The 8,553-nt window shown below is 32.0% G+C and overlaps 1 long non-coding RNA gene across 1 annotated transcript in view; it reads right to left on the bottom strand.

Moving 5' to 3' along the window:
• Positions 1-1,938, bottom strand: part of LOC106101339 — a 38,082-nt gene extending 36,144 nt beyond the window's left edge. The window contains exon 1 of the long non-coding RNA XR_001225504.1: positions 1,679-1,938. This is a non-coding gene — a long non-coding RNA (uncharacterized LOC106101339). The remainder of the gene's footprint in view (positions 1-1,678) is intronic.
• Between the last annotated feature and the right edge of the window lie 6,615 nt (positions 1,939-8,553).

The following is an 8,553-nucleotide window of genomic DNA, read 5'->3' as shown; positions in this document are numbered from 1 at the left end:
TATATTAGTAGACGTGTGTAAAGCTTTAAGACTGCTCAAAAGAGCTGCAGTTCAACTTAATTGGATGCTCACAGCTCACAGATCAACGCGATACAATAACTATGCGAGCGGACGAGCTAAGATCTGATCGGTGATTTAAAAATCATACCGGTGTGTACAAATTGAGGTGAGCTGCGAATCAGTTCACTGATCTTCACGCGTGAACTGCAGATCGTCGTTTGTTTTTTACCAAAATCTAAACTAATGGATTTCTTTACTTATCATTTAACGCATTTCCCCGCCGAAATGTACTAATAAAGCTATTCTATGATAAACTTAACCGCTTCAAACATACCTAAACGTAACCTTTGACTCGGATCTATGATAGAAATGCAATCTGTAACCACAGAAGTGAAAACAAGCAACCATTGCATTGCTGAGATTCATTTTACGTATCGATCCGCGTCTAAAATTACAATTGGATGACGTCTAGGGTGTTTTAGCGTGCGTTTACTCTGCCAAAATACCTACATGGAACTTCTTTTTTCTTCAAATAGAACAAGGATTACAATAGTTGTGTATCTCCAGTGAAAACTCACTCTAAATAACCTTACCTTTACATTTTCTGTTGTTTGGATTACTCAATATAGTTATATTAAAAAGTTTACAAAGCATTTGGGTCATATTTTAAAAGTTCCCGAAGTTACTGTGGCATCAAAGCCCTCCTCGAATTTTTCTCCATTAAACTTCGATATTAACCGGTAAAACTATTTCGCGTACTTGAAACATTCTTTTGACAAAGTTCGGAATTAAAATATACTAAATTCGCTTAGAAATTACTTATTTAAATATTTTCACATTGTAAAACGTGATTGCAGTTTTTTTTCCAGGTAACCCTTTTAGGTTAGGATAAAAATCGGCACCATAGATGAATTTTGAGTTCAACTACCCACAGTAAAGACTAGTGTCTAAACACGTAGCTTGTAAGGTAATAATTCCAATTTCCCATCTTTATACCAAACAATAAACAAAAGAGCAACGCGAATGACAATTGCAAGCACTACCGTTGGTAATTAAAAAATGCTAAGTGTACCCAATTAGCGGCAACATGGTACGCGACAAAAATAACCAATAGTACGCGTTGCAAAGAAAAGCCCGTACCACTCGCAAAACCACGGGGGAGGGGAACTCGAGATGAGTCGGGACCCCCAGACTGGGGGACTGTAAATGGGGGTCGTGAGGTGGGAATCGATATTTTTGACGTCGGGTATTACAATAAAGGGCATAGTTGTGATTGGTATTCTACTAAACAAGAATAATGACTCGGACTCATTAGTTTATTTCACTACATATTTATGGGATAAAAAAAATAGATAGCTAAGTAACTATCATTAAAGAGGCAAATTTAGTAACAAATTGATTACTTCCAACTCCAAATTAGTGTGGAATTTTAAAGGAAATAAAAAAATATTGTTAACCCTGCACATTTTTCAAAAGTTGGACGAAGTCGTTCAAAAACATTGCAACACAGTCTACAAATTATAAATAACTCATAATGCTGTTGTGTGTTGAGCATAGAATTAAACATTAATTACAACTAACAATTCGTATAATCTACACACAGTCTGTCCTATCTAGTAAACAATATTTATCAAACAATGTTACGTAAATATTAGATAACCAGTAAAAAATCACTCACCCAAGTTTTCTATGAGGAATGTGTTTCAAAAATTCATATCTCCGCCATTTTCACAGATGTAGGAATAGTAATAATAGACTAAACAATCAAAAAAACCTTGACCTCGACACAATTTGTTATCGTAATTTATTTCAGTTCTAGGTTAAATTCACTTCTGTTTAAATACATATTGAATAAGAAACTAATAAACTGTAAACATATTATTTAAATGCAAATTTAATTTCGAAAACGAAATAACAATTAACAACGCAAAAATTGCACTGAACTGAACTGACAGTTTGAGTTTGAATGAAATAGAATGAATGACTGACAGAATTAGATGAAGGGAGGAGGAAAATTCAATGTTTGTCTACTCAGCGTTTAAGCGCTGACAGCACTCATTTTGTTTTGTGTTATAAATATCAATCCTTAACAAATTTCGTTAATGATTTAAACAATTTATTTAAAAACACAGTTATATTTAATTATTCTTTTGACCTAATAGCTGTGTAACGCGTAAATCTTTTTTGAAGGTAATCGCTTTGTATGAATAGAATTTAAAAATAAAGCGCTCGAGTCGCTGCATTGCAAAGTGTATCCGAATACGCTTTAGGCTCGTTGTAAATCGACCAATCGCTGTCGTTTTATTGAATAGCTGACACTGGTTAATTTTGTTAGCCAGTGTTTCTAAAACTGTGACAATCTTGTATTTTAAAATATTTTGCACTTTATTTATTATATTATTACAACATAATTCTGTTATTATTTATAATTATGCGATCTAAAAAAATGTTAATGAAATTAATTATGAGAATTGAAAATTATTTCATTATAAATTGTCGTAATACAATGAATTTCGCTTGAGATTGGCACAAAGGAAAGACAACAATAACCCGGGACTACGATAACGCACAAAGAAGAATTTCTTTGAAGGAAATTTGTAAACATTTAGCAAAAGATCAAGAACATAATTGCCAACGTAACTGACATTATTTTGCGTTTTTAAAATAATTCCTCAGACGTCTGGAATATATTACAGAGTTCATGCAAACGATGTAATAAAATGTCGTTTATATAAATCAACCGCATCAAATGTATTCCACAAGCCTTTTCCTCTTAGCTATAAGAAATAAAATATATTTCATTATTAAGATTCTTAAACTTTTGTTTAGTAGACGACGTATTTTGGACTATATAAGGCGTTCTATCATATTTCAACAAAGCTTTTTTTTAAAATAAAATGGTACAAACCAACCTTTATAAAGTATTGCATTTCAAAATGTTCTTTTTGTTTAAAACTCTTCCTTGAGTTACCAAAGACATTGAAAGACACTTAGAATTCACGTATAAAGACAAAAACCGCAAAAGACAAGAATGTTTTACTGTCCCTAAAGTTTATATCTTTTTTAACAGTTTATTTTTTCTGATTAATCCTACAATTGTATCATCTAGCTATAGTTGACGCATTCATGCTTTTTGTTACAACTATTCGTAAGGTGAGTTTAGTATTTTGGAAATCAATATCTCATCACCGTCTTTTAAAACCATCAAAAATCATCAATTTTTATTTAATGTAAAACTAGACCGTCTTCTATGCAGTATTTTGTATGAAACATATATTTTTTTCATGTTTCAGTATTGTGACTTGAGCATTTCAACGTGAATTAATGCAAATACTGTGTTGGCGGGGAAAAGCGACTCTGTAATTACGCTCTTGGGTAAAATCTCTGAGTGCAAAGGAAGTTCATAGTACAAGCGAGTGGCGGATATTATCAACGCTAGTGTAAGTGATATAAAATATTTATGTACCTTTTCCATTATTAAAACTTATGTTTTAATCTTGTTACCTATTTTAAAGGCTTCTTATACATATTAGACCATGAAAATAATCTTTGAAACAAAATTATTATGCTACTCTTTTCAGAAACTAAAGAAATTCGAAGCATAAATATACTTATTGTTATGTTTATTTTTTATTACGTTGCAAATAGTTAACGTAAAAATTAAGAATGCAATAGACATATTGAGGGAAAAATTAAATCTTAAGTTCTTAAATCAAAAAGGATCAAAGCTAACTCAAACATGAAAGTCACATTTACTGACTGATCCGCTTTCACGTAGACTTTAAATACGCATCCCTGTCGACCCACATTTCTCACAATGGATATGATCTTTTAACGCGCCCCTTTGTCTCCGTGCAAGCGTGTTGATGTATAACATAGCATGTTCTAATAAGTCTTAATGCATGTTGATATGTGAATAGGTATGGTTTGGTATCCTCGTATAATCAAGTGAAAAAAGTCAAGAAACATATTAATTAGATTTAGTAAGATATCCGAGATTAACATTAATTTAAGCAAGAAGTGTACAATCACCTGTATTTAAGACAAGTTTAACGAATGACTAACAAAATTGGTACATACTGGATGCTACAAACATCAAAAGACATTCTGTAGTACTATGATCGGTATGTACTTACAAGTACAAGGACAAGAAGATAAAAGTATACCTACGATCTATTCGGTTGTATATAAAATTATAGGGGAAATCAGTGCTAAATAATGATGCCAAAAAGTCGTTTTTTCAATCAACTAAATACTAAAAATGAAACGGGATTTAAGTGAACTGCCTAAGCAACCTATATTTGTTCAATAACCAGTAGCTATGATGTGCTCCCGAAAATGTTATGGTTTCACTAAAACCCCAAAAAACGGGCTTATTTAATATATACGCTCAGCGTTTATAACCTTAAATTAATGTTAGTTAAGCTCGCTACGAGATTTTCATACCTCGGACTTCTCCCTAATGAAATTCCCTTACCTGCCATATTACTTTGCCTCCCTTTGCCTGTATAAACCGCTACTGAATTTGTGTTATACCAACATACTTAATATATTATACTTCCGGCGGTGTTTCTGTACAGAGAACCCTTTGTGCTGCGTGAGTACACAGATTATGAGATGCGTGGATTTTAAAACTATGTTTGACTCCGCTCTTAGTGCCGTGTAATTCCTAGTTTATGAGACTAAAATGTTTAATTTTGTCATCACACGGGATTATTTTTTTTATAAAGTGAAATTACTGTTACAAAAGTTTGAGAACCCCTGTCGTTTGTGACAAAATGTTTTATCTTTTGTGCACACATGTTTAAATGTTGTAGTACTTTTGTGTGTTTTAGATAATTGTTTAATATTTATCAGAGAACGTAAAGATAAATTAATGATAAACACATGACTAACCTAAAATTTTTACGACATTACTACAGTAGCGACATCTCTTTGCGAATATAGTAATTTAATTGCTATTGTCATTAATGTTCAAAATACGAACTAAATAATAAAAATTGTAAGCAAATGTGTACTTTTTAATTTAATAAGTTTTTAAACAATTTTTTTTACACGTACAAAATTCTCAATTATCAAATCATTAGCAAACAAAACAACGCAACATTTAGTTAATAAACAGAAGAATTTTGTTAAAGCTAAATGCTAAGGGTACGGAAATAAAGGCGATAAAATGGCAGCCATTCTTTCAGTCATTCGAATCCCTTTAAATGGGCGGATATATTGTACCACATGCGAAACACGTCTAAATATACTGATTACGATAATGACTTGTACGGATTTTAGAGCTTTAAAAACATTAGACTTTAGAATTTCCTCCAATTTATAAATAATCTGTATGTTTCAAAATTTATTTTCTATTTCCTACTTTTATCTATTGTATGAATAAAAAAGCTGTAAATTATGTTAATTAACATTTTTTTTAAGTTTCTAGAAGTTTGAGAACCAACGTCTACTAATACCTTAGTACTATTATATACGAAATTTTGATTTATATTAGAGCGAGAGAGAATTATTTTGATTAAATATTAGAGCGAACTGAACTGATAACTGCCGTTTTAGTTTTTGGTTTTTTAATAAATAAATTTTAAAACTAAAGATACTCACCTCAGCTTGCCGCTTCATCCGAAAGCGTAGTCAGTTCCTGCAAATAAAAATATAGACATAAGCATCAAATGAAATTGCATAGTATATTTACCGTTTCTATAAAAAAACGAGTTTTTTTTTTAATTTATCGATAACAAAGATACATATTAAATACGGTATAAAACAAGTCCCATTCCCGTATTCTGAATTACGGAAAGGATAATCCGGAAAATACATAGACACCCCACAAAACCGGTTGCGGCCGGCCAAATCCGGTAATAACCGCCCTACAAACCGGGCCGCAATCTCAATGGCACTTTGATGTTGTGGACTTCTCTATATTTTCAGTTTTAAAACTTAAAGTACGCTTGATAAGAACGATTGTGGCGGCGGAAGGTTTTTAAGAACCGTATTTTAATATTTCCCCGACTTTTAGGTATTTAATTTATGTTTCAGTATTTGTAAATTAATAATTTCGAGATACAAAACTAGTATTTTAAAGGAATTATGCTATTCATAGTCTATTTCAAATAGTCTTAATTAATTCCCAGTACAGTTGTGGATAATCTAACGTAGATGCCACGGCCTGGTTGGGCGAAGAACACCGCGGGGTTTAGTAAGTCGGGCCGAAATGTATAAGGCCGGGAGTCCCACATGAATCTGTCCCTACTGGCTTCGCAGCGTGGACGGTGAAGTGTGTAAATGCAGCAAAAAAAAATTCCCAGTACAGTTAATAGCTTTTTAAATTAATCAGAGTACGTAACTAAATATTATTTGTTAATCCTATAAAGGCTTTGAAGTCTCTATAGGATTAACGAAAATTCAAATTAATAATTTTAACCATAAATCCATTAAATAAGTAGATAAAAGTGTATAAAAAATTCTAGATGGAAAATTAAATCCGATTAATTTCTTTAATCCCATCCCCTCGAGCATAGTTGGATATTAAACATCAGCTGTTCTACCGCCGCCATTGTTAAAGGTATGTACACTCTAGTGCTAAGCCACAGATAAAACAAACAGCGTTCTTTACTCGATACATCGATTTGTTGAGCGCTTTCACTCGGTATGTTTAATCCGCTTATTTTTAGTTCAATAACTCGTATAGTCTTTTACTTTTTAAAGGATAATATGCGTGTTAATTAAAAATATAATGTTTTAGCGACGCCATTATTAAAGGTGTATTAGCGCTTAGCTATGGATTTAAAACATTGTATTCAGAGATACGTTATTCGATAAATCGAGTTATTATGCTTTTCCTGTTACTAATTGGTACGCATAACAATCAATGTTGCCAGTGGTTATTTCGTAAGTCTAGTTTAAAAATCTGTAGCTACAATAGTTTTAGTTTAGAAAAGGACTGTTAGTTACTTTAATTAGATTAAAATGTTTTATCTTTTATGCAGTCAATAGATTTTCTTTAGTAATTCATCGTGGATAAGAATTTTCAACATCTTTTTAACTTTTAATTCTGTAGGAATTTTCTTCGTATAAATATTAATTTTAAGGTTACGATGATGCAAAAATTTCATTAAAATATTACTCGATATTTTAATTTTCAGAGATTTCTCGTTTACACATTCTTAATTTTATAATGTAAGCCACAGATTATATCTTACAAAAAAATGCAAACCACAACTTTATATAAATCATTCAAATCTTTTGTTGCCATGTGAAAATAAAACTTTTGCGTTCTTTTCATTAACTGTTACGTAATAAAAGCTACCGTTTCCCGTCCATTCGGCTTCAACAACCCGCTTTTTCAAGTTTATTACACTTTTATACCCGCATTTTTCGCTCAATTTAATTTATTCAGGGCATTCAGGAGTCAGAAGTGGTTGTTCTTGAATATTATAGTGTACCTGAACTCTGTACCCACTTCAGAAAATACTGGTTTGTGTCTAGGTTTTAAAATTATATAAAGTATTTCTGATAAGAATAATGATCAGCGATATTTCTTCATAACCTCAATTACTGATTTCTCTTCTCGTAGATCTTCGTTTGAAAGGAGAGGATGAGGACATGAACAAGAAAGTGTTAAGATTGAATATTAATGGCTACATCATCATCCTCTTGCCCTTATCCCTTACGGAGGGTCGGTATGTGCTGCTCCATACATCTCTATCAGCCGTCATATCTGAATCCACTCCTTTCTTAAGCATATCCTCTTTCACACAATCCATCCATACTTCGGTCTGCTTCTTCCTTTGTAGCCATCCACATTCAATCTTAACACTTTTATGTCCCCAAAGGTAGAGGAAATCCGAAGAAAGTAAGGATGGATTGTGTCAAGAGTATATGCTTAAGGAAGTGGATTCAGATATAACGGCTGATAGAAGTATATGGAAAAGGACGTATTGTGCGGACCCTCCATAGGGATAAGGGCAAGTTTATGATGAGAACTTCTTTTGAAAATATTACTGCTTATGTACCCCATAGTGGAAATCGTAACCATTTCTTCATATAACTAAAATTTCAAAATTTGGAAGTATTAAAGAAAGACCTATATGTAACTACCAGAAACACGCTGTTTATTAATAGTTCCTAAACATTATTAATAATAAAATATAGCCTATGTTATTCACAGATAAATTACCTATCTGATGTTGAAAGAATTTTTAAAATCGGTCCAGTAGTTTTTGAGTTAAAACAGTTAATATTATCTAACATTTATGTTTAATTTTAAAATCTTCTAAATTATCACTATAGTTATGTAAAAACTACAACTTCATACAGCAAAATACGCCGCGAGCCGTGAAAAAAAATGTTAATTAAAAGAAATACGCGCCAGTGATGTTTCAGTGGTACCGTGAAATGGAACTTATCCCCTGAAGTACTACTTCAATGTTAACCAAAATATTTCTTGCGTCGAAATAGATACATTCTGTAAATTATTTAAATGCAATTTTTTACATTTTAGCCCAACGGAATCCGATCCTATTCATAGATAAAAAAACCCTTCAAACC

The sequence above is a fragment of the Papilio polytes genome, unplaced genomic scaffold, assembly GCF_000836215.1.
Source record: "Papilio polytes unplaced genomic scaffold, Ppol_1.0 DF823991.1, whole genome shotgun sequence".
NCBI lineage: Eukaryota > Metazoa > Arthropoda > Insecta > Lepidoptera > Papilionidae > Papilio > Papilio polytes.
Note: the sequence above shows the minus strand (reverse complement) of the source record. Positions and strands in the feature narration are given on the sequence as shown.